At 40.6% G+C, this 25,719-nt stretch overlaps 1 protein-coding gene and 1 long non-coding RNA gene across 13 annotated transcripts in view; one reads left to right on the forward strand and one right to left on the reverse strand.

The window, feature by feature from the left end:
• The window catches only part of LOC132824993 (A disintegrin and metalloproteinase with thrombospondin motifs 20-like), a 383,141-nt gene that overhangs the window by 279,656 nt on the left and 77,766 nt on the right, over window positions 1–25,719 (forward strand). The window lies entirely within an intron of this gene.
• Window positions 1–25,719, reverse strand: part of LOC132824994 (uncharacterized) — an 87,925-nt gene that overhangs the window by 36,467 nt on the left and 25,739 nt on the right. For 2 of the 7 annotated variants that reach the window (XR_009645736.1, XR_009645730.1), the window contains exons 3-6: window positions 14,227–14,371; window positions 10,494–10,635; window positions 5,088–5,174; window positions 3,620–3,713 (exon numbers count right to left, since the gene is read on the reverse strand). This is a non-coding gene — a long non-coding RNA (uncharacterized LOC132824994). Of the gene's footprint in view, window positions 1–3,619; window positions 3,714–5,087; window positions 5,175–10,493; window positions 10,636–14,226; window positions 14,372–17,589; window positions 17,635–25,719 lie in introns of those variants that run through there. The other 5 variants (XR_009645734.1, XR_009645731.1, XR_009645733.1 and 2 more) reach the window with 4 other exon arrangements.

Genomic DNA, 25,719 nt, shown 5'->3' on the forward strand with positions numbered 1-25,719 from the left:
CCCTGGTCCCTAGCGCTGTGAGGCAGCAGTGCTAACCAGTGTACCGAAGTTCAATTATTCATTGATAACAGCTTCTAGAAAAGATGGACCAAATGGCTTCTGTGCTGAGGCATGCAACAATTCTGTGACAGGTATCAGCTCATGAATCTGGCCTGGAATCATTGCTGGGACTTTTTGTATTGCCTTACATGCCAGTTGTTACTATAGTAGTACTGGACCTACTAGTTCCACTGTTCCAAGTGTTCTCAATGATGGATTAGACTCTTATATTCAGGATCCATTTTTAAAAGGAGAAATGTGTATATTTATCAGATGTTTCTTGTCTATTTGTTACCTAGTTTCTCCCTCAGAATACTCATGGTTTCCCTAGTGGTTTAATAGAGGTATGTCCTACCCAATGTGCCGTTGTAGGTCCCATGCAGTGGTGGGGATACAGTGAACTGTGCTTCTGCTCCTGATGACAAATGCTGAAGTTCACATATTAGGGGAGTTCACTGTGGATCATTGTGATGACTTCCAGAGGAAAGAGTGGTTTTTAACCCTCACAATTATTTTCAATACTCCCCTGCACTCCACATCAATTATATTCATTAATGAATGCAGTGACTAATTGCAATTTTTAAAAAATGCTCACAGGCAAATTCCTTCGACTGAAGGTTATTGTCACGGTTTTACAGTACTAGATTTGCACCTTATACAACATTGAGCCAATCATTTGGATAAAGGTATTATCTTCTGATGAACAGAATATGTGCAGAATTACTGCAAGCATTCAGCTCTGCATTGTCTAGTCTGACTATGAGACAATACTGCTCCTTACAAAACGTGCACAGTAGTTCTAAGATGGATAACAGTATTTCTGGCATCCACATGAATTGGAATACTTAAACACATCTGTAAGATATAACATTTCACCCTTCATCTCTCTATTTGCTTCATATTTAGACCATTGTACTTTATTTTTCCATTCTCCAAGAATATGAAACCAATTTATCTCTACCTTTCTCTGAAGTGTTGTGTTCTGATGTAAAAGGCATGTCTAATTCAGATAAGGGCTCTGCTTTGGAACTTTTTTTGTGTGAAAGCGATTGTGTGTTAACTCCTGTTTCCAGATACCTGCTGCTGTTTGCTTTTACTCCACAGGAGACGTGTGTCTGAAACTACGAATTGTTGGTTGGCAGATGTTCAGAATTGTGAAAGGGGAAAAAGAAAGCTCAGGCCAAATGTGTTTCAGTCCAGCCTTTGTTGTAAAATAATCTTTTCAGCCCCTAAAAAATGCCCAACTCCCATCGCTGAGTATTCTAGAATAGCTGCATGGGCTTGGGGTTGAGCTGGTGAGATACAGCATAGAAGAGAATAGATTGGAGCACAGAAGGTAGGAATATTACAGTGGTTAGCACTGCTGCCTCACAGCGCCAGAGACCCGGGTTCAATTCCCGCCTCAGGCGACTGACTGTGTGGAGTTTGCACATTCTCCCCGTGTCTGCGTGGGTTTCCTCCGGGTGCTCCTGTTTCCTCCCACAGTCCAAAGATGTGCGGGTCAGGTGAATTGGCCATGCTAAATTGCCCGTAGTGTTAGGTGAGGGGTAAATGTAGGGGTATGGGTGTGTTGCGCTTCGGCGGGTCAGTGTGGACTTGTTGGGCCGAAGAGCCTGTTTCCACACTGTAAGTAATCTAATCTAATCTAATCTAATATGTTCATTGTGCTAGCAATTTGAAAGAACAATCAAATTAGTTCCGTTGGCTGCATTTTCCTCAGAAACCTTCAGCAAATAGCCAATTCTATCTTGGAAATAATTATTAAATCTTATTCACCATCCTTGATTGTGCAGTTCAGGTCATTTCCATGGTCATATTGATTTTCCTATTTCATCTTGATGATCAAACTGAAAATAGGTTTCACTCATTTCTCATGTCAACTGGGTGGCATCTCAAGGTCTCAAATGTGACTCAGTGCCCCCTTGTCAGTGGTGGACATCTAGTCAGGCTGTCAGCCAGAGCACTGAATGGTCTTGGTTCCCTTATCTTAGGAAAGTTGTCCTGGTATTGGAGGCAGTCCAGAAGAGGTTCACTAGACTGAAAGGTATGGAGGGATTGTCTTGGGAAGGGGAGCTTGAGTTGATTTGGGCTTGTACTCATTTGAGTTCAGAAGAATGAGAGGTGACTTTATTGAAACATACAGGATGCTTAAGTGGCTTGACATGGTAGGTGCAGAGAGTTTGTTTACCCTTCTGGGAGAGTCCAGGACCAGAGGGCATCATCTCAGAGTAAGGGGTCACCCATTTAAGGTACAAATTAGGAGGATTTCTTTTCTCTGAGGGGTGTGAATCTGTGGAATTATTTATTGCAGAGGGCGGTAGAGGTTGAGTCATTGAGTATATTCAAGCCTGAGATAAACATGTTTTTAATCAGTAAGGGAATTATGGGAATGGGGATAAGGCAGGAAAATGGATTTGAGGATTGTCAAATCAGCTATGATTTCATTGAATAGCAGAGCAGATTCGATCAGCTGAATGGCCTACTTCTGCTCCTGACATATTTTTCTGCCCTGCTATTCAGATAACAGTCAGAGCAAAAGTGCTTGGCATGAATTAACTTGTCTATATGTGTGGTCTGGCACAACACCAATATGGCTGTAGTATGGCCGGAACCCAGAATTTTGTACATAATTCCAATATTGCTACATACCCAAAGGGTGCACAAAATTGTGAATCTAATCAGAGCATGTTGTGGAGGAGGAGTGAAAGGAACATGCCAATCCCTCCCTTACCTTGCAATGTGCCTTTCGGGCTTTCTAAAGTAAGGGAGTCCAGGCACACGACTTGATGCCAGCGTCTGGTCAACTCTGTATGTGGATGCATCCCCATCATTCACAAAGGATAGGAGGGAAAAAGTCCTGTGAGAACCCCACACCTCATCTGCATGGCTCTCCAAAGCTTCTGCACTCGACATAGATGGGAGGGAAATCTTTCTCTAGCCTCACAGATAAATTGATCATCCTTGCTATTCTGATTATAGCTGGTAAAACTGGACACCACAAAGAATGAAATGTGCCAAATGCATACTGTTCTTTATCCTTGGTCAAGAAAACAACCTCATGCCCTTTTAAGCTCCTGTGGTCACTTTTTAAGTATCTATTTTCTTTCTACTATAGTAAATTATTCACTGTTTGCTTTGTCCTATATGTAATCTGGCCACCCTTGTGCATAAACCACCTACTATAAAGAGATGGGATGCATGTCTACTCTGCCTGTGATGTTCTAGCATCTCACACTGGGGTTGAACAGACCAGCCCAATCACAACTTTCTTCACTGTAGCCCTGTACCTGACCCCTACTCTGGATTAGACTAGAGCAAGATGGCAAACATCTCTTCACAGAGAGGACATCCACCAGGACATCACCAGAGCCTCTCTAGCCCTTCCCTCAACTAATATGGCTGCTGCACTACTAAAGCCACTGAACACCTATGAAGGTATCAAGGTTGGATCAGCTTGGAAGCTGTGGACGTAAGCCGTCGAGTGGCTTTATGATGCAGTTTATCCTTTGGTAAAAGGACTCTTTGCCAATCCTTTACATTAATCTACTACATCAAAGGAAATGGCACTTTGTAGACTTACTTGGAACACAGTACATAGAATAGTACAGCAACGGAATGGATCCTTCACCCCTCTGTACTTCTACAATCATCTGATTACATGCTTTTTCATCTCTCTGTGAGAAATAAGAATTCTATACAAAGTAAAACTGCTTATGTAACATTTCTATAGTATGTGAGGATATGAGGTGGAGTGGTTTGTCCACAAGGCAACCAGAGGTTGAAGCACAGTCTCTTCCCTCTAGGACCTTGTCCTATTTAATAAACAGTAAAGATCCCAATCGAGTGAGATGTTCACCTACTCTCTTTACCTCAACATATGACTTTGCAGAATGTCTCCAACTGTGCCTGGCCACCCATGAGTTTCACCACAAATAAGCCTGGCAGGCCAGAGATTGGTAGAGTTGATATTGGGGCGGCACGCTGGCACAGTGGTTAGCACTGCTGCCTCACAGCGCCAGAGACCTGGGTTCAATTCCCGACTCAGGCGACTGACTGTGTGGAGTTTGCACGTTCTCCCCGTGTCTGCGTGGGTTTCCTCCGGGTGCTCCGGTTTCCTCCCACAGTCCAAAGATGTGCAGGTCAGGAGAATTGGCCATGCTAAATTGCCCGTAGTGTTAGGTAGGGGGTAAATGTAGGGGTATGGGTGGGTTGCGCTTCGGCGGGTCGGTGTGGACTTGTTGGGCCGAAGGGCCTGTTTCCACACTGTAAGTAATCTAATCTAAACATCCCATACTAGGCCATACTAAGGCTTGCTACCAAGTGTAATTGACCGCAGCAGTGTTTGATTAGCATGACATGACCATCTTTCCCTTTGGGATAGGGAAGGAATTTTGTTTCCCTTCTTTAGCCTGTAAGAAACATCTGCAAGGTGTTGCACCAACATTCAGGCTAATAGTCAGTGCTGGAGCCTCTGCTACATCCATTCAGGCCTCATCCATTCATCATAACTTTTACAGGTGTTAACCACTTAGATGGGACCATGCTTTTGAGTCCAGTTCACCAGATGGAGTTGGTGACCCCAGAATTTGAAGCCAGTTGCTTCTTAGAACATGCTGAAGAGAGGCTGTGGTATTGATGTAAAGAGTAAGTTTGTTTGCAGATAAAATTACATAAAACTGATCTTACAGCTTCTGTGATATTTTTACCTTTAAATAAATCTGGATAGGCACTTTAAACCTGCACAGAGTTGTTTAAATGTATAATACTTTGCCTCACTTTGGGGTGAATGTAGAAAATAGAGGGCTTCCCATATGCAATGTAGTTTCTCACCTGCCCAAGCGATCAAAGTAAGTTGTCAAGTTGTTCATTGTTAAGAGCAACAAGCTTCATTAGTGGATACTTGAACACATCAGGTAATTGTTCAGAAAAAACGACAGAAACATCATGAAGAAACATCACGAGTTCAGGTCTGCAATATCAGAATGTATTCCTGGAATGTAAAATTTATTATCCATTCACCTTAAGTGAAATATTCCAACAATTCCTACCTGTGCATTTGAAATATTTAACTTGGTGTTCTGCTGATTGTTTCTCATCTGTGTTCTCTTCAGCATCAATTTTGCCAGGTCTGTTAGCTGTACAGAGGTAATCACTTAGTTATGTGTTCATATCTGTAAAACTTTACATGTATATTCACATTTGGGAATCATATTCAATGTCCCAGTTGTTAAGAAGCCATGTGTTGGGTTTTTTTTTGAAGAAATAGGATTGTCTTTATACCACCAGAATAAGATTGAATTAATAGCCTGGATTTGAAGCTATCTATTTTCATCATCAGAGAGGAAATTCACAAAGACATTCTGAGAACTTAATTTCATTTTTTTTTAAGAAGATTGCATCAGTAGCAGTGACCTCAAGCTACTGTATCATCATAAGCACCCAACTATTATCCTTTCAGGAAGAGTATCTGTCATCCTTACCATATTTTCACTAAGGCAGGAAGCTTAAGTCAAGACATTTCCCGCACTGATAAACTCATCTTCTTGAGAATGTTGCCTGCCCACCATATTTTCATTCTGGGATGCAGGAACAAGGTGAAATTGGGCCCACAGTCTCCGGAACCATTTTGGAGACGGTCTCAGGGGTTAGTGAATGTCAAGGTGGGTTGGTTGGAAGGCCCACCTCAATTGTCTGAGACTCCAATTGTATTTATTTGTTAATAGATCCTGAAGCCCTCACCTTTCGCACCCCTTCACCTAACCAACTGCACCTATGTCCCTTCCATACCAAAACTTCAGCTGGGCACTCACCATAAGGTAATCTGAAGAAACAAATGCCTTACCATCTCTTGATACAGTTGACAGGTGGCCTCTTTATGAATGTTTAGCCAAGATCCAAGACTTATTAATAGATTGGCTCAGAAGAGGTCTGTTCTTATATGTTGAAGTAAGGTGGTTCATATTGATTGATTGATATCTTCATGGAATCATAAGAAATTATTCTTTAAGCTCTTTCTTTCATTCCTTGTATGCTAATTTTGCACAAGATCAACATGTGTGAAGTAAGGCTTCTATCTTTTGCACAATAATGGTTCTGTTTGACACTTTTACAGTGTTATAAGAGCAGTAGGTATTTTTGAAAGCAGATTTTTGAATGAGTTTTTTTTAACAAACACTTCAAGACCCACTAATGTTATTTTCTGACTCATTGGTTCTGTAGTGCACACTGGATGAGTGGGCATGGAGGATGTGTGCAGAGATGGGGTTTCATGCGGACATGGTTAAGAACTTTTAAAATTTGCCCTTTATAAAGATAATGATCCACTCTGTGGTTTGTGAATACTTTGAGAGAATGTGAACCAAGTGTTCTTGGGAAACTGGCCTGACTCCATGATAATGCTGAGAGAGGATAACAGCTACTTGCTCCTCACAATAGGGCCAGTTGGAAATGCAATGGTGGAGTTTGCAACTACCACACTTATCCTACACCGAGGAATGCCAAAACTGCCACCACTGGGAATAGCGGCCGGAATTCAGAAATTGGGTCGTACCTACCACTTTTAGAGGCCTCCAGAAAATCTGATTCCTGATCTGGGTTATGTTTAAGAGAAGTGTCATTGCAGGCATTGATTCTTAGCTGCCCTCCGAAAAGGCCTAGCAAACCTTCCAGTTTTATTAAACTGCAAATGGCCTATGATGTCGCAAAAAGAAGGATGGGTGCTAAATACCCTTTGATGTACACATCTTGAGAATTAAATAGAAAAACCAGAAGTTGTGCACCCACTGTTTCCCAATCCATGTGACCAAAGGGCAAATTGTCCATAATAATACATTTTCATAAAGTCAGTCTAAGTGTCTGAATTTTGATAGAGGATTGATTCTAACTACATGGTTAATTTACCATTTTTGATATGTTTCAGTTACCTTAATAATAGATTATATTTGCCTTAAAAGAGTAAATGCGATCCAAGCAACAGATTTTTCAAAGTCATAGCTCTTGGTCTATTGTGCATATCCATTGTGTTGGTTCCTTTTTGTATATCCTGGATGGCATAGCTTTAAAATGCACATTTGTTGTCCTGAGATTGAGGTGAGGTGGAACTTTCTCCTTGAATTCTTTGCAGTGAAGGTGCTCCCAAAATGATATAAGATGGAAATTTCAGGCTTTGGATCCAGAGACTAAGAAAGCATGACGATTCCTGTCCAAACCAGAAGGGCATGCAGCTTGGCGATGGTTGTGTTGTAATGACAGTGCTGCTGTTCTCCTTCTTGGTGGTAGAGGTCACTGAGGTGGGATGTACTGTTGAAGTAAGTTTGATGGGTCTATGCAACACATCGTGGTGACAGTAAATGCTGTAGCCACAGTGTGCTAGCAATAAAGGCATTGACTATTTCGTCTTACAGAGATGTAATGGAGACATCTATCTGTTTAGTAGTTTTAACAACTTTAAACAATAATTTTAAACAAATTGCATCCAAAAATGACAGTGTAGACTTATTAAAGGTGTTAGACAATATCTAAATAATAGAAAAAGGTAAACCCTAGTGAATAACATAACACAAGGGAATGGGAAATTAGCCTTTTATTTCTGAGTTCAGAATGGTGGGACATAAACTTCCTCTGCTCTTGTCTCACACATTTGGCTTCACCTCTGCTACAGCAAATTCTATGATTCACAAGCAGGTTCCTTTTCCTATGTTATATCCAAGGTCATCTCTATTCTCTTTTCTTTTCCCTTTTGTACCAATCATCAATATTTCAGTCACACTCCAGACTGTTGAGGAGATTGATAGGACATTACCAAGAAAGAGCAAGACATGTACATAAAACTAAAAAGGAGGAGATGAAGAAGTACTAATGAGAACGAGATAATTGTCAAAGAGAGAGACAACAAAGAACAAAATTAGCAAGTCATCCATTGACTGTAAAGAAAAGGAATGTCAGGTGTTGTACACTATTGGTGGTCAATCCATAAGTAACAATGTTACCACAAAAATTAGCCCATTTGTAATATTGTATAAGGGCCTTCTTGCAAGGTCGAGAATATAACATAAGAAAGGCAAGAAAGATTTAAACCGATGTTTGATTTGGCCCTTTGCTAGTTGGTGTGTTTGGGTGTGAACTGACTAACCCAAGATTGCTGGACAGTTCTCTGATTGGTCACCATCACGTATTGTGACACACTTGGAAGTTTCAACTGTTGCCTATCCTTCACAAGTTGCCTTGAAGAAAATAGGTTATAGATGATTGTCACATAAAATGTGTGGTCTAAATGGCCACGTATTTGAATAGCTCTTTGTTCTATTTATTTGGTCAGAAAACAATATGCTTTGTAATCGGCTTGTGACTTAAGAAGTAAAATGTATAGTACACTGTTGAACCTCTTATGAATTGATGCACATTGAATTAGGATATCTTGCCAGATATAGGAAAATTGTGGTTAATGTTGGAATTCCTGTAAAATCTGCTTCACCGTTCATAGAAGCAAAATTAATTTCTGAGATGGTAAACTGGGATCTGATTCAGCTCTTGTAAAATGTTGTGTTGTGTGAAAGGAACAAGAAACAATTCTCCTGGTGTTTTAGATAACGTTTAACTTTAGGCTAGGTGTCCACCTTGGCCTGTTTGTTGCATTTTATTGGTTCTGAGGCAGAAAGTTGTGTTCAGGCCCTATTTCAGAGAAATCACACAATACCAGGCTAGAGTCCAACAGGTTTATTTGTCGGAGCACTGCTCCTTCATCAGGTAGCTAGTGGAGCAGGATCATAGGACACAGAATTTATCACAAAAGATCATAGTGTCATACAACTGATGTGATATATCGAACAAACCAATTTAGTTACCTGATGAAGGAGCAGTGCTCCGAAAGCTTGTACTTCCAAATAAAGCTATTGGACTATAACCTGGTGTTGTGCGATTTTTAACTTTGTCCACTCCAATCCAACACTGGCACCTCCACATCATGATAGAATAATGAAAGCTATATTTGGAGCGATACTGGAGGCATGTTGTCTTTCGGATGAGAGAATGTTGCCCGCTCATATGAGCAGGAAAGGTCCAATGGCAATAGTTAAGGAAAGCAGGGAAATGGCCCTGGTGTTATGGCTAACATCTATAAGTAACTTCTCAAGCCATTTACGTCATTGTTGTTTTAGGGACTTTGCATGCAATTTGACTGCTGCACTTGCTAAAAATTTGAAACATTTCCTGAGCTAAACAGCACTTTGGGGCATCCGTAAACGTTCACTGCATAGAAGCAAAATCATCTTTTCACAATATAAAATAGTTAATTATCTCAATGTTGTTCATGGGATATTGCTGGCACTAAATAACTGCCATTTACACCTACACGGCACTGCATTTCAATGATGATCGTTACATAGGAGGCACTCTAAGGCAATTTACTGACGTATGGAGCTTTAGAAATGCAAGTATTTTATAATTGCTGTTGTATTTCTGTTATGGTCGATTGATTTCACAGATATGTGAAAGAAATGTCTCTTGCAAAATGACACCACTCAAAGAGTGGTAAAAGTTTGAAGGCTGTTTTGACAATTTGGAAAGGAAATACGAGCATGCAGACGTGCTGAGGTTTATGATCTACATTAGATATTTCACTTTATATTGTCATCCACCTTTAATCCATTTTACTTTGTTACAACTTCCTCAGCCACCTGAATATGATTGAACAGTTGTAGCCCGGCATTTAGATTTATTACAAACAGCTAATTTAATGAGGTTATTTAAACTTAATGTACAATCAGATGTCAGTGAGTTCTTGCTGTGTCACATTGTTCCATAACATTTGCAATCTGTCATGATCAACCGTATTATTTACTTTCCTAGCTCACATACAATGCATCAGCTGTAGGAAATAGTTGGAAATGAACAAAGCTATGGAAATTAAAAGCTGCCATTGGCAGTGAGTTTTAAAGCAATTGTTCAAATACAAGAATGTATCAGTGTTAATGCTTTAGTCCTGCAGTTTGATGTCATCAACATGATTTCATTGAATTGCTGCTTTGGAACGCACAGCTAGCCTTCCATTATTGTATGTATCTTGGCCAAGATATCACTTTGTTTGATGAAAGGGTGTAATGACTGTAGTAAGTAAAGTCCTCTTTATTCAAAAGTTTTAAAGAATATAGATTTCCTGCTGATATGTAAAACTTTAAATCCCCTTTTTAAAAATCAGTCAAACTAAAAGCTTCACCCAAAACCTCAGGTTAGTTGCAGTTTTGTGTTTCCCATGTTAAATTGCAGCAGCCAACTTTTGTTGGATCTTTGCACGTTACAATTTTGCTGGAGGGAAGGATTGCGTAATTTTGCAGAGGAGTTTTCCACTTTTTTTAACTACAACATTTGTCATGTGACATCTAATCAATATTTCTAATCCTCAATAATTAGAGAACGTTTTAGGAATGGGCAATGATTGTAAGTTGCATTCAGCTTACCTTGTCGCAAGTCCAGGCATCTTCATTCCAGAGACAAAGACAAGCAATCATTCCTTTGCCTTTTGAAGATCGTTTGTTTGTTTATTTGAAAAACATCTTTAAGACGCTGGATGTGTCTCAGTCTTGCTGAAAAGCAGTGGTTCTGAGTTCAGAAATCACTTGGTTACGCCATTGAAATGAGATTAACTGTCCACAGCAGCAATTTACTCAGCATCTTGAAGGTGGCAGAAAGAGCTTTCCCCTCTGTACTTCACCAACATCTCCCACTATGTGTTTGTGCTTGGACTGCTTGTGCAAGCAAATAGTTAGCCTTGGATACAGACTAAATAGAGCAGATCTGGAGGAAAGGTCATGCTCCCACGAGAAGATTAGGCGTGTTGATTGAAAATGCACTGCTTACCTTTAGCTGCCTTAGCTGGTCAGGGCAGGCATTTCAGAGCGGCTGATTGTTCCATTAATAATTTTGGAAATTAGTGGGACATTTCTTTTTGTATGCTTTATTAAGTTTCAACTGACTGAGGGTTTGGAAACTTATCTCTGCACTTTTAGGTAACACAGATGTGTTCATCACTTAGTGGTGAGTTACTTTTCCCAATGTTAAACGCTTGAGAACAGTTGTAGCGTTCCTGCAATGTAACAGCAAACCCTTATTTCAGGAACCAGTGCATTTTGACACGCCCCTTCATAATACGGTCTGCTTAGTGAGATTTTACAGTGAAGTTACAGGTCATGGAGAAGTGCAAATGAGCTCACATCTCCTTTTAATCCACACAGCTCTCCCCAGTGATATAGAGGGAGAGCTGAAATGGAAGTACTCCCCCCCCCAGGGTGGGTGGGCAAATGCAGAAGATGAATTGATGTTTCGAGCAGCTTCTCGGCAGAGATTTGAGGGGCAAGTCCTTTGACAAAGGTTTGAGGTCAGATTGCCTGCCCAGGATATTATTCTTGGAAAAGCAATGCATCTGCTTTAATGGGCATGAAATAAAATTTGAGAGCAAGTAAAATCCAAAAGATTTGTTGTGATTGTACTCATCATGCATCTGGATAGGATTTGCACATTAACCTGATTGCCAGAGGCAGACCTTTTGTCTGGTAAGACTTTGTTTTCCACAGATGTTAGAAGTACTAGGTACGTCCTTGGGTACAAAATACTCTACCCTTTTACATAGCCATTGTAATTCATCCTCCATTCAGTGTGCTTGAATTAAATAAGCATTCAATTCACAGGTTCAGATGATTAACTAATTTTCCTGCCATCAGCTTCTTTTCAGGATAAAGATTTAATTCTTATACGCTTGCTTGCATATATTTCATGTCAGTTATTGCCTTTGAATTGCTGAGATCAGTTTAACACCTCAATGTGCCTTCAATTAAGATTTCAAATGATATTAGACAATGGTGCCTTTTTGGATTGCATACAAAGTTTTGATACCTGTCTTTAATGAACACCGTGATTAACAGCCTAAACCAATAAAATACAAGGACAATGTTATTGATACTTTTTTGTGCAGATTAGTAAGTAAAATAAGTCAGTCATTTTGAAATTCACTTGTTCCCTTAAAGATAAGAAGGTACTTCTTAATCTTACTTAGGGTGTAATCTTACTTAGGGTGTATTGATTTGGAGATGCCGGTGTTGAACTGGGGTGTACACAGTTAAAAATCACACAACACCAGGTTATGGTCCAACAGCTTTAATTGGAAGCACACTAACTTTCGGAGCGTCGCTCCTTCGTCAGGTGGTAGTGGAGGGCTCAATCCTAACACACAGAATTTATAGCAAAAATTTACAGTATGATGTAACTGAAATTATACATTGAAAAATGTTAAGCCTTTCATCTGTTAGAATACCGTGATAGTTTCACTTCTTTCATGTGTAAATCACAAAACCTTTTTTTAAAAAGTTGCATTCTCGGGTAAGTTGTTAACAATGGTGATAGCTAGATAATATGTTGAAGATGTTGGACCCCTGTGTTCTCTGTCTATGTCATGGTATTTAGATTGATTCTAATCTAAAAAGTGAGATAATGGAGTTTTACATGAATTCATGCAGTTTTTGAGCTCAAAGTTCTACATGAATGCATGCAGTTTTTGAGCAAGGTACAATGTAACTCTGCAAGTACAAATTCACCCCACAAGATATATGTGTGCATGTGTGTGTGTGTGTGCGTGTGTGTGTGTGTAGTGACTGCAGAATGTTTTAAGTCTGTGAGGGGATGCATGTGTGAGTGTGGGGGTCTGTAAGGGTGTGTGTGGGTGTGTGTGTGTGTATGTGTGTATAGGAGTGCCTGTGTATGTGTGTGTAGGAGTATCTGTGTGTGTGTATAGTGCAATGATGGTCACCTGTAATAAGACATGAACCCAAGGTCCCGGTTGAGGCCATTCGACCTCGGACCTTCGGGTGACCATCCTCCAAGATGGACTTTGGGACAGGAAGCAGAGAAAAGTGGCCGAGCAGAGGCTGATAGCTAAGTTCGGTACCCATAGGGAGGGCCTCAACTGGGACCTTGGGTTCATGTCACATTACAGGTAACCACCATTGCACTATACACACACACAGATACTCCTACACACACACACACACACACACACACACACACAGGCACTTCTATACACACATACACACGAACACATATACACAGAAGCGCACATAGACACACACACATTCCCACACTCACACATGCACTCCCTCACAGACTTAAGACACTCTGCACTCACTATACACACACATACACTTTTTCACACTCACAACCCACAACCCAGGCAGACAGACACACACAGAGACAGACAAAGACCCACATGAACACATATATTTTGTGGGGTGAATTTGTACTTGCAGGGTTACATTGTACTTTGCTCAAAAACTCCATGCATTCATGTAGAACTCTGAGCTCAAAAACTGCATGAATTCATGTAAAACTCCGTTATCTCAATTTTTAGATTAGAATTAATTTAAACATCATGGCATAGACAGAGACACAGGGGGCTAACACCTTCAACATATTGTCTAGCTATCACCATTGTTAACAGCTAACCCGAGAATGCAACTTTAAAAAAAGGTTTTGTGATTTACACATGAAAGAAGTGAAACTATCACGGTATTCTAACAGATGAAAGGCTTAACAGACAATTAATATTTCAATGTATAATTTCAGTTCCATCACACTGTAAATTTTTGCTATAAATTCTGTGTGTTGGGATCGAGCCCTCCACTACCACCTGATGAAGGAGCGTCGCTCTGAAAGCTAGTGTGCTTCCAATTAAAGCTGTTGGACCATAACCTGGTGTTGTGTGATTTTTAACTTAGGGCTTATTGTAATTGACATCAATAATCCTGTGGTCGAGATGGTGAATTAGTGGAGGCTTCGACTTAGAATGATAACCCTTTGCTAGAAATTAATCTCAAATGGACAGAATTGGGCTGAGCTGTGAGCAGATAACCATCCAAACTTGATTCTGAACAGCAGAAACTCACGAGTGTCTAGTTTTGCTAACCTCAGGAGACCAGGGAAGAATATTCACAGAGAAAGGAAACAAAAACACTATTAGAACAATATTATGATGTTTCCATCCCACTTAGCTACAGTTCAGAAAACATATCCTGAAGACTCAAAATCCAATATCTCCAGCCCTCATTCTTATGCATCCTATGAATTATTAGGGCATTTGAACACGTACAAACATTTAAAAAGCTGCAGGAACTGATTAATTGTTCAGCAATATGTGTCACTTACCTCAAAGGTACTTAAAAAGTGTGAAACCAGGAGTGAAGGAAGTAGGAAGATGGTTTGTCTTTGGGATCAGCAGTCTCCGTGTTATATTGTATACATTGAGTTTTCCGAGTTGCTTAACAGCAGGATAAAGAGTGCCTGAAAAAAACTGAAAATGTCTAGTAAGTGGTGAATTCTGTTTCATGCAGCAGATGATGAAAATAATGAAGATTTAGTAGCTAGTTATGTTAAATCAAATGATCCAATTCATCAAGAGGAAGTACATCTCACAATCCCAAAAGTAGTGCAAATTACTAATAAGCATGAATTGCTCCATTCAGTGTGATTTAGGAAGGTCCTATTCAATTATAATGTCATAATTTTATTTACTGCTGCAGGAAGTGATCTTTCAGATTAACGTATCACTTCAAACTTTTAACTGTCTATTGTCATTTCAGTAGAAATGTGCAAGACCTTTCATGATGAATGCAGTGCTACAGTCAGTTCCCAGATTGTGGTTACTGAGATATGTATCGGGGCTGACCGACAGTGATTGTTCACATAGGGTGGTAGCATTACTTTGCATCCATCAATCCTGATAGCTATCTACATTGATAAGACAAAACAAATCTACCCGGCAGGCTTTTGCTACAAGGCATCCTGCAGTTGAAGCAATTTAATTGTTCGCAGTGCTCTAGAGAAACAGCATTATCTTTTGAGACTTCAAGTCAATACAGTACAAGAAGGCAACTTATCATCGCATTCTTGAGAGCATCGAAATGCTGGCCTTCTAGCAATGATTATGTTAAAACTGTTGAAGTTATGAACAACAGTAATTAGACGTGGATAGTGTGCATTTTAAGAGGATTTCATCCTTATGGTGTGATAGCATATGATCATGTTCATAGATCATGAATTCGTGGACTTCCTCTTTCACAAAATGAGTTAATCCAATGTGCTGTAATCAATGCAAAATTACATCTAACAGACGTGATTGTATCTACACCTTTCCTGCAGTTTCTGCAGGCATTCTTTTGTACAATTATTGCTTCAGATTCTGAGCATGACATGGAAGTGTGGGGTAGCGGGCTTCTCCCTTGACACTTGAATCCAGAGAAAACTCCAGGTGAGTGGAGTGATAATTTCCTTCCTGCTAAATGTAAGTATCACAGTGTCCTTATCCAATTGCAAGCCAACCTCACAAGGACACCGAAACACCAAATATTCCTCAAATGGCCATGAACATAACTCATAACTGCTGTTGAAATGGAAACAGTGATGAAATAACTTGTTCATATGGTATGAGAGTGGGCAGAAAGTTGGCGTCTTCATCTTGTTTAAACTGTGGCCAACTTGCAAGTGGTCAATATCAATTGCCTTCCCAACTCTGCCATCACTCGTCTTGAGGAATACAAAATAAAAGCAGCTTATTGGGCTTTCTGAGTTGCGTTTTAGACACCTTGCAAGTCAAGTCCAGAGGCAGACCAGTACAGGTGCAGTTTTTTTCCTTTTACTTGTTAATTTAAAAGTCAGCTACATGCTGAGGAGGCAGAAACCAAGTAATTACTCTCTTCATGGGTGAATTAATTAGCCATTTACCTTGGGGGAAAGTGTGCATGTGATAATTCCATTTTTAATTCAAAGGTGGGGCTGGTGCGTTAGTTGGCAACTGTAAGTAACTGAACCTTTCCTGCAGACAGGTTGTACTGGGTTCATAGTCGGGAAACTAACCAGCTTTCTCAGTGACCGGTAGACAACCCTTTATCCGAAATCCGAAAAGCTCCAAAATCCGAAGGTTTTTTCGTGAAGTTTTTTTCTCATTAACAAGGTTGTTCAGCGTGCAAACAGTTAACCCAAGTCGACACCCACTCGATGTCTGTCACTCAGATGCGACATTGGGGGGCATGGCCCATCAACGGCAGGCGTCAATTCTCTCTCAAGGTCCATTTTACTCAGTAAGTCTGCTCCTTTGGTAAGATTTTTAAAACTTTCTCCATCCAACTGTCACTTACTCTGAAATTCGAAAAATTCTGAATTCTGAAAACCAGCTGGTCCCAAGCATTTTGGATAAAGGATTGTGCACCTCTATCAGGAAGACCGGTAATCCGATAGATGGTGAGTTGTAGCATTTGAGTAGTCATTAAATCAGCACCAAACGCCCTTAATTTCTGGTGTGTTGTGAAAGTCCCCTGTGGACTCTCTCACCCAGAGATCTAATGATGCGGTGGCAAAAGGGGTGAGTATTTTGTTTTCCCAATAATTGCCCGCTCTCACCAGCTGCAGGGAGGGTACTATTCCACCTTATGTCTCTGGTGAGTGTGGGCACTGTCAGCTGCATCAGAAAATAACTGATACTTGGTTCCTCAGAACACTTGGTCCCACAGCTGGATGAATATTAAATGAGAACTAAGTGTCTTAGATTGGCAGCATGCAAAATGAAGTCCTCAAAATGCATAAGACACACCGGTATGACAAAACACAACCACATGAAACATTGAATTATCCTGAACCTTTCCATTAACCTGACAAAAGTATTTTAAACTCTTAGAAACTCTAGCATATAAAATGTTATGATTTTGTTGAATGACTTTATATGACTGTAGGGGCAATTGATTGACAGCGTCAAGCTCCTCAGAGTGACGATCATTAACAATCTGTCCTGGTCCACCCACATTGACAACTATGGTCAAGAAAGTACATCAATGCCTCTACTTCCTCTGGAGGCTAAGGAAATTAGGCATCACTACATCGACACTTACCAACTTTTATAGGTGCACAATAGAAAGCATCCTTTCTGGTTGCCTCACAGAGTGGTTTGGCAACTGCTGTTCCTAAGATCACAAGAAACTACAGAGAACTGTGAACACAGTCCAGTCCATCACCAGCACCAACCTCCCATCCATTGACTGCGTCAATACTTCCCGCTGCCTTGGGAAAGCAACCAGCATAATCAAAGACCCCTCCCACCCCTGTTATACTCTCTTCCATCCTTTTCCCTTGGGCAAAAGATATAAAAGTTTGAATACATGTACAAATAGATTGAAGAACAGGTTCTTCCCTGCTATTATCCAAATTTTGAATGGGCCTCTTTAATGTTAATGTTGGTCTCCCTTTGCACCTTCTCAGCAGCTATAACAGTGCATCCTTCACTCTGTTCTGTTACCCTGATGCACTTGTACAATACAATCTGCCTGTAAAACACATAAGACAGCATTTTTCACTGTACCTTAGTACAGGTGACAGTAATAAATCAAATCAAATTGACAAAAATTCTCAAATTTATTTTCCTTCACCTTTCCGAACCAAAAACAGGTCTTCTAGTTGCTGAAGCACACAACAGTCTTGGTAAAGGTCAATGTAAAATGCTGACTGTTTAAATATACTTACCAATGGTAAGCAGGCCAGCATGGTTGCTGGAACGACAATTGAATCTTGAGGCTCCAAGAAAACTAATGAATACCAGGTTACTCTCAGCAGTTTGTTTCACTTTTTCAGGTTCGGACCTCAAACATCTGTTGCAAATAACACCAATTTATCCTTTTTGTTTAGACGAGCAAGAAATTATATTTTGTCTGTAGTGAAAGTACTCTTCATCCTGTTTTCTGTTTTGGATCAGGTAGCCAGATTTTATAAACTGTCAATCTGCTCTGGAGATTGAGCTATCTGAAAATTCCCAACAGAGAATTTCATCTTACACTTGTGGGTGATAGAATTAATTACTGTATGTTGTACAATGTATTAATTCTAGCCCAGGCAGTATGTCTTTGACACAGATGCACAATAACACAGTATGTGACATTCAGTAAAAGATATCTGTCTCATGTTCAGTCACTCTTTTAATACAGTGGCACAGTGTGGTGTGTCCAGTCAGTCAGGTTATGGTATGTAATATACAGTAACGGCTGTAAGGACAGATTACATTTAAGTCAGTATTAAGAAACTTCAAGACAACTTTCTCAACAAGAACTTAAGCATTATAATATACATTACATAAGCTTACAAATAGGGCAATACTTTGGCTATAGTACACTTACAGATTCGATAAACCACATCAAGGGAGTGAGGAACACACAAAAAATATCAAATATATAAGAAACAGGTTAATGATTATTTGTGGATGACACTAAATTGGGAGAATAGTCGATACTGAGGTGGATTGCAATAAATTACAGAAGGACATTAACAAAATTGCAGAATGTGCAAATAATTGATAAGTGATGTTCAACACAGATAAATGTGATCTTGGTAGGAAAAATAGGAGGATCACTTGTTCCTTGCTAGATGCACATCTAGGTGGGGTAGAGGAACCCACATGGAATCTCAATCACTAAAAAGTACACAGAGGTTGCAAATGTCTTTTATTTTTAAAGAAACTAGCAATAGAGTTTATTTCTAGAGGGATATGACTGCAAATTAGGAAAGTCCTGTTGAACCTGTTTTATCACAGTTTGAATACTGCATGTTGTTACAGTGGCCATATTATAAAATCGGTACAAAGGCACTGCAGGGCTACCAAGAAGATATACAAGAATGATACTAGAAACGGGTATACGTACGTAACAGGAATGGATCATCAGGCTAGGTTGTGTTTCTTTTGGTGGCCTAATGGCGTTTAAAATTGTGAAAGGTTTTGATAGCGTGGGTGCAGAAGAAATGTTTCCTCTTGTGGAGAAGAGCATAACCAGACGCCATCAGTATGAAATATTCACAGGGAAATCCAACAAGGAATTCAGAAACCTTCTTTACTCAACAAGTGATACAACATCAAACTCTCTAGCACGGGGAGTGGTTGACGCTGAAAGAGAACATGTCTTTAATTGAAAGGTAGAGAGGCTCTGAGGAAGATTAAAATGGATGGTATGTTTAAATGGGAAACAGTGGGAGGAAGCTCAAGTGAAGCATCAGCCAGCAAGAGCTGTTATGGGCAAATGGTCTGTTACATTATAATATTCTTCTACCATTTTTTACCATTTGATATTTTACGCAGTGGGACACCAAATAAAATCTTTGAGGGCAAATATCTGTTTGTGCTTTGAACAATTGCATGAATATAAATGCCACAGAAATGAAAATCCTAGTTTAGTCAGAATTGTATCTAGAGGATTCAGCACATTGAGTGCTGCTGTCCACACTTCAGGTTAAAAACTGCATCAATTTGGTAATCTTAACAGAACAGTGGTGAAAATTCAAGATATTAATGCAATTCTGATCTAGCCAAATGACTTGATCTTTCATGGCTTATAGAAATGTTATTAAAAAAACCTTAAATTTGATAAGGTATTTGTACTTGAATCTCTACATTTTGGTTTTAACTTTGATGCTTGTAGTATTGGTCTTTTTCTCCCTTTATAACGATTTTATATTAACATTCTCCCATGTATTGTATTTGGCCACTTTATATTGGCATTAATTCAGTAAGCCATCAAACTGCCCATCATTAGAAGGATACTGTGGACTTTCAAACAAAGATTGCCAAACAGAGGACAGCAGATCATTACATTTACGTAGCCCAAATTCTCCCAAACAACAATGAGGTTGTGACTTGCAGCGATGAGAGTAGGGCGACAAGTGTTGGTCAGTCATTGGAGATATATCGCCTGCTCTTCAGTGAAGAGTGGCCATGTGATCTCTTCTATCCCCTTGGGAGGGTAGCTTCATATCTGAACTGAGGGACAGCGCCTCCTTCAGTAATGCATTAGAGTGGCAGTCACTGGAGATTTTGTAAAGCCTCCAGATCTGGTCTTCAACCCATAACTTACTGGCTCAAAAGTATTACCAAGTGAATGACCAATGGCACCTAGTTCTAGGGGGGCTGAAGTAATTTCTTTTGTGGAAACTCTCTTTGATGCCATTCACTCTACCTGGAACTGCCACAATTCTATAGGAATCTCGCATGTTTTTGAAAGGTCAGTAAACAAGCTACAAAATCCTAACTTTGAGTACCTTTGGAATCCTGCAGTGTAGGTGCATTGGAATGGTCCATCTGCTGGTGAGCTACCATCTAAAGACTTTGTAGTGCTTTGCCTCACCATGGGCACAGTGCCAGTCATGTTTCTTGGTGCAGGCAGGCTAAGTGTATGGGCCATGAACATGTTAATGGATTGTTCTGCTCTACCGTAGGATCAAGAGGATTGTAACTTGAAGTTGTCACAGTGCAACTGTTCTCCCATAGTAATATTACATAGCAGTGGCATGGTGGCTCAGTGATTAGCACTGCTGCCTCACAGCACCAGGGTCCTGGGTTTGATTCCAACCTCAGGCGACTGTCTGTGTGGAGTTTGCATATTGTCTGCATAGGTTTCCTCCTACAATCCAAAGATGTGTAGGTTAGGTGAATTGGCCATGCTAAATTGCCCAGGGTTGTGTAGGTTAGGTGCATTAGTCAGGGGTAAATATAGGGTAGGGGTGTGGGTCTGGGTGGTTTAGTCTTTGGAGGGTTGGCATGGGCTTGTTGGGTCAAAGGTCCTGTTTCCATACTGTAGGGATTCTATGAAATATAATATTTTACAAATTATCTACAGCCAAAAGAGACAGAAGTGATTCTATTTGAATTGACAGCTATGATTGACCCAGATTAATGTTTATTTGTGCGTTTGGAATAGTACCCAACCCCAAGTGGCTGGCAAAGCCCCACTCTCTTTAAATTCCCTTCATTTGGTTCTACTTATTCAATGTTGAAAAACTCTGTGCCACATTAGATTACAAGCTAAACTAACTCCATTTCCTTTTAATATGTAGACTTATGACCATTGGAGTGAACAAAATTCATTAATGTTTCTACCTGTCTGATAGCAAGAGAAAGTAAATTTTGACTCTATATTGTATCAGTGCTTAAAGGTGAACCATAGCTACTCTAGACTATCAGGAGATGTTGACTGTGGACTGGAATTGTCTTGGTGTTTTGACCCCCATTATTGTCATGTACTTACCGTGATAATTGGACTGAAAGGTACTTAAAAGGCTAAAAGACCAGTAGCCTTGGAATCACACTATTTCATAGGCATCAGACAACAGAAGAAAAGAAAATGTATCTGGATAGCAGAGGGGTAACAATGCTGTCATAGAGTCATACAGCACGGAAACGGACACTTTGGTCCAACCAGTTCATGCCGAACATAATCCTAAACTAAACTAGTTGTGCCTGCCTGCTCTTGGCCCATATCGCTCTAAACCGTTCCTATTCATGTACTTATCCAAATGTCTTTTAAACATTGTAATTGTACCCACATCCACCACTTCCTCAGGATGTTCATTCCACACCCAAACCACCCTCAGTATAAAACACTTGCCCCTCATGTCTTCTTTAAACATTTAAAATTTCTCTCCTCTCAACTTAAAACTGTCCCTCTAGCCTTGAAAGCACCCATTCAGCGAAAAGACAACGACCATTAACCCTATCTATGTCCCTCATGATTTTATAAACTTCTATTGACTTGGTATATTTAAAAACTGAAAGAGCTGTGGATGCTGGAAATCAGAAACAAAAACAGAAATTGCTGAAAGGTTTCAGCAAGTATAAAAACATCTGTGGGGAGAAATCAGAGTTAATGTTTTGGATTCAATGACGTCCTCAGAAAGGAACATTAACTCTGATTTCTCTCCACAGATGTTGCCAGACCTGCCAAGCCTTTCCGGCAATTTCTTTTTTTTTTGCTTGTGACTTGGTATTTTTGGTAGTTTTATACATCTGCTGCAAGAATTCTTAAACTCTTCTGTCATAATTTGTTTGGTCGTAATTTTAGTCTTTAAACAAACCTCCAAACACACAGAATCTATTAACTGTGAGAGTCTGCTATCAGTGAAGGGGAAACCTTGTGAACTTTGCAAAAGCACTTCCACTTTCGCAGAAGTAAGAGACTGACGTGAGGTGTTTTGGCCATTTGAAGTTTAGTCATATCTAGTGCTGATCCTAATACAGGGCGACTGTTGTATCCGTGGAATCGTTTTCCACTGTTTCAATTGCCTGTGGTTTACTGCAGCCCGAACATATTAGATTAGATTACTTACAGTGTGGAAACAGGCCCTTCAGCCCAACCAGACCCATTCCCCTACATTTACCCCTTTACCTCACACTACGGGCAATTTAGCATGGCCAATTCACCTAACCTGCACATCTTTAGACTGTGGGAGGAAACTGGAGCACCCGGAGGAAACCCACACAGACACAGGGAGAATGTGCAAACTCCACACAGACAGTTGCCTGAGGCGGGATTTGAACCCAGGTCTCTAGTGCTATGAGGCAGCAGTGCTAACCGCTGTGCCACCATGCTGCCCATTATAGGGAACTTTCCGGAAACAGGGACCAAGGGGCTGCCGCAAAGGTAAGTTTCCCACTTAAATGAATGGGTTTGCTCCTGTTCACAGTTTCAGGCTTCCACAGTAGGTCTTGGAACATATGCCCCTGGGTATTGGAGACTCCTGTATACAAAATGGATGATGCTGATGTACAAGGGATGGAAAAATGCAGAGAGAAAAGCAGCCTCTGTGATTTTGAAGTGCTTCACAGAACACACAAATAGAAGAAATGGACACCTGAAAACAAGTTGTTTTCCAGGCCGCTGACTTGGGTTGTTGCAGAAGACAAGGGGAGGAAAATGTTCTGGGAAAAAGTTTTTAAAAATAACTTGGAGAAGTAATTGATACCAAAAACATTGAAGCTGTTTACAATTGGAACACATCTCTTTACATAAATATCCTATGTTCTGGAAAGTTCACTCCTACTTTCTGCATAAACATGGACCAGAAAATAAACACAGCTTGTTGTCGAAGCACTGATAAAACATTCAACATTGTCCTCACTACCTTTGGGATTAAATAGGGAAGGGAGGGGAAGCACTTACCGCTAGTTTTTACAGATAGCTTACAAAACAAGGACTGATTGACTGTGTGAAAATAACGAGTTCCATTTAATTTTTCTAAATCCACTAATCCCTTAAATTCCTGTTTCCATCTTGGCAAGAGATCCTCTTTAGCCTGTGTAATGGCTATTGTATTACTTCACCATCCATCTCTGACAGCTGATGCTAAGAGACTGGTTAGAGCAAATACTTGATTAGACAATAGGTTTATTGTCACGTGTACTCCAAGTACAGGAGTACAGTGAAAAGTTAACAACATCGGCCCTCACGGTGCCATCTTGGGTATAAAGTACGTAGGTACAAATCTTAGATGCAAAATGGAGGAATAAAGAAAGAAAAGTTACATTACCGACAGTAATTCACAGTGTAATTGTTGCATTAATGAAGATTGCTCCTTGCACGCTTTGCCAATTTGCAGGAAAATCTTTACGATAGGCAATTGTTGAGGATGGCAATCCACATTTGCCTTCAGTTTACCACAGCTGTCTCTGAAATGATCAGTCCTAATTTGGCTAATATTTGTTCCAAACAATAAATGAAAACTGTATCGTAATGCACTGTTGTGCAAAAGGTGTACAATGTGTTTGGCATTGGCATTGTGTCCTATAAGTAAAGCAATGTTATAAAACGCAAATCAATTTAAACCTTTGGGGAGCGTGGGTTAGGGGAATGAATAAAGCTTGAGTGAGCACTTTTTCGTCTCCAACTGCTGCTGGCTCTATGCTGAATAGACTTTGGGAAACTATTTTGTTAATTAATGAGAAAGGTTTCAAGTCATCAGTTGTAATGGAGGATGTGTGTTTTCTTCCTTACTGTTTTGGTAAGTGAGGGAAGTTAAAAACTTTTTTTAAGAATCCCTACAGTGTGAAAACAGGCCCTTCAGTCCAACAAGTCCACACCGACCCTTCAAAGAGTAATGCACCCAGACCCTACCCTATATTTACCCTTGACTAATGCACCCAACCTACACATCCCTGAACACAGGATGGAGGGAGCGAACTTGGGCAGTAGAGCCCATTGCTGCTTGAGATTAGGTCAGGTGACCCTGGGAATGTTTGTGCCAAGGATGCCCTTGCCAGAGGCAAGGTGACTCTCCTTGTCATCGACCTTTGAGGCTCTGAATGTAGGTAGTGGTGGTGGTGGGAAGGAGGGGTAGCAGGCTGGAGTTGGAGCGTCTGTACAGCCCGAGAGTGACTTGAAAGGAAGCTTCTGAGAGGCTGCTTTGTTGTTCCTCCTTTGCTTGGATACCGCCAGGCACTGCCTTGTCTCCATGTGAAGATGGGTGTCAAGGCTCCTCTAACACATCTCACTCTCAAACTCTTGCCCTGTCTTTGGGGTCGTCAGGACCAATGAAAGTGTAGCTGTGCGTGATTCTCTGCATCCCGTGGTCCTAACTCTCCATGGCAGCCACCACAACTGGCTGCATTGCTCCAGCTCATGGGCATTGTGGGCTAGTGCACCATGGTAGACTTTAATGCCACTCTGCGTGTGGTCCGTCAGCCCAAAGCCACAGGGTCCTCTGCTGCTGGGGGGGAGGAGGGGGTGTTCAGCAGTGATTTCCTCCCCCTCCACTGTCTACCATCTCTGTGCTGTTCTCGGCCTCTGAGCACTGGTGTGGACTCAACCAAGGTGTCAGTGTGGAAGCTGGATGGGAGTGTAGGGGCAGATTTGTAGATGCTCCCTCCACCTTACTGCCTGCATGCGGTTGATGTCATGCTCTCTGCAGGAGATGGCTACGCCTTTGTCAATTTGCTCAAGTGGGTTGGTGCACCCTATAACATAGAAAAGATGGAAGGGCATTGTGGCCAGTGGCTAGAAATGGTGTTCCCACTAGGACATTGCCACCCTGGTTAATATAATTATTGTATCATATGTTCTCAACTGCGACATTATGACATTTCCCTCTCCTGATTTAACCCCTCGGTGTTTCCCTCATTAACATTTAATGCCAAATATTTTTGCATTGTGTATCGAGTTTGCTTTTACTAGTAGATTCTATTAAATCTGATGAAACCTACATCATCTAAGGTTCCTTAACCTGACAAAAACAGCCAGGCTTTCAGACTGTACAGGATTCAAGCTCGGGATCCAAAGTGAGTGTGCAGCATGCTAAAGTGTCATGCCACACCATTGATCTGGCACAGTTGTTCATCAAACCTGATACTGGAGTGAGAGTGAAAACATTCCAAATGTGATCCCTGTCCACCATTACCACTAACACTGCGCCACCAGTAGGTATTTAAGAAGCTGGATATTAAATAGCATGAAGATTGCTTTTTAGTTCTCTGCAGTTGAATTTGCATGGGATCAATAGCAGTTTGCATGAATGTTTACATTTCTCTGAATCTGATGCAAGTGAAGTTGATTACATCCATGAGGCGTACTCTATGACAAGGGACCAAATCAATGAACTAGACATGCCTTCTCCTCACCAGGTGCGATGCACACTGTTGGTTGAACAAGTTTGTAATAAATGCCTAGAAATACTGTCTCTTTACCTGACAGAATGTGGCTGGGACATGGAACAGCCTTTGTTCAGAGAGAAATCTACAGCAAGAATGAGAGTAATGAAAGAAATAGCTGGAAAAGTAAACCTTAATGTGTTACCCTGCTCTGTGAGGTTAAGTGCCTCTGTTGTTCAGATTGAAAGTCTTCTTGT

This window comes from Hemiscyllium ocellatum, chromosome 19, assembly GCF_020745735.1.
Source record: "Hemiscyllium ocellatum isolate sHemOce1 chromosome 19, sHemOce1.pat.X.cur, whole genome shotgun sequence".
NCBI lineage: Eukaryota > Metazoa > Chordata > Chondrichthyes > Orectolobiformes > Hemiscylliidae > Hemiscyllium > Hemiscyllium ocellatum.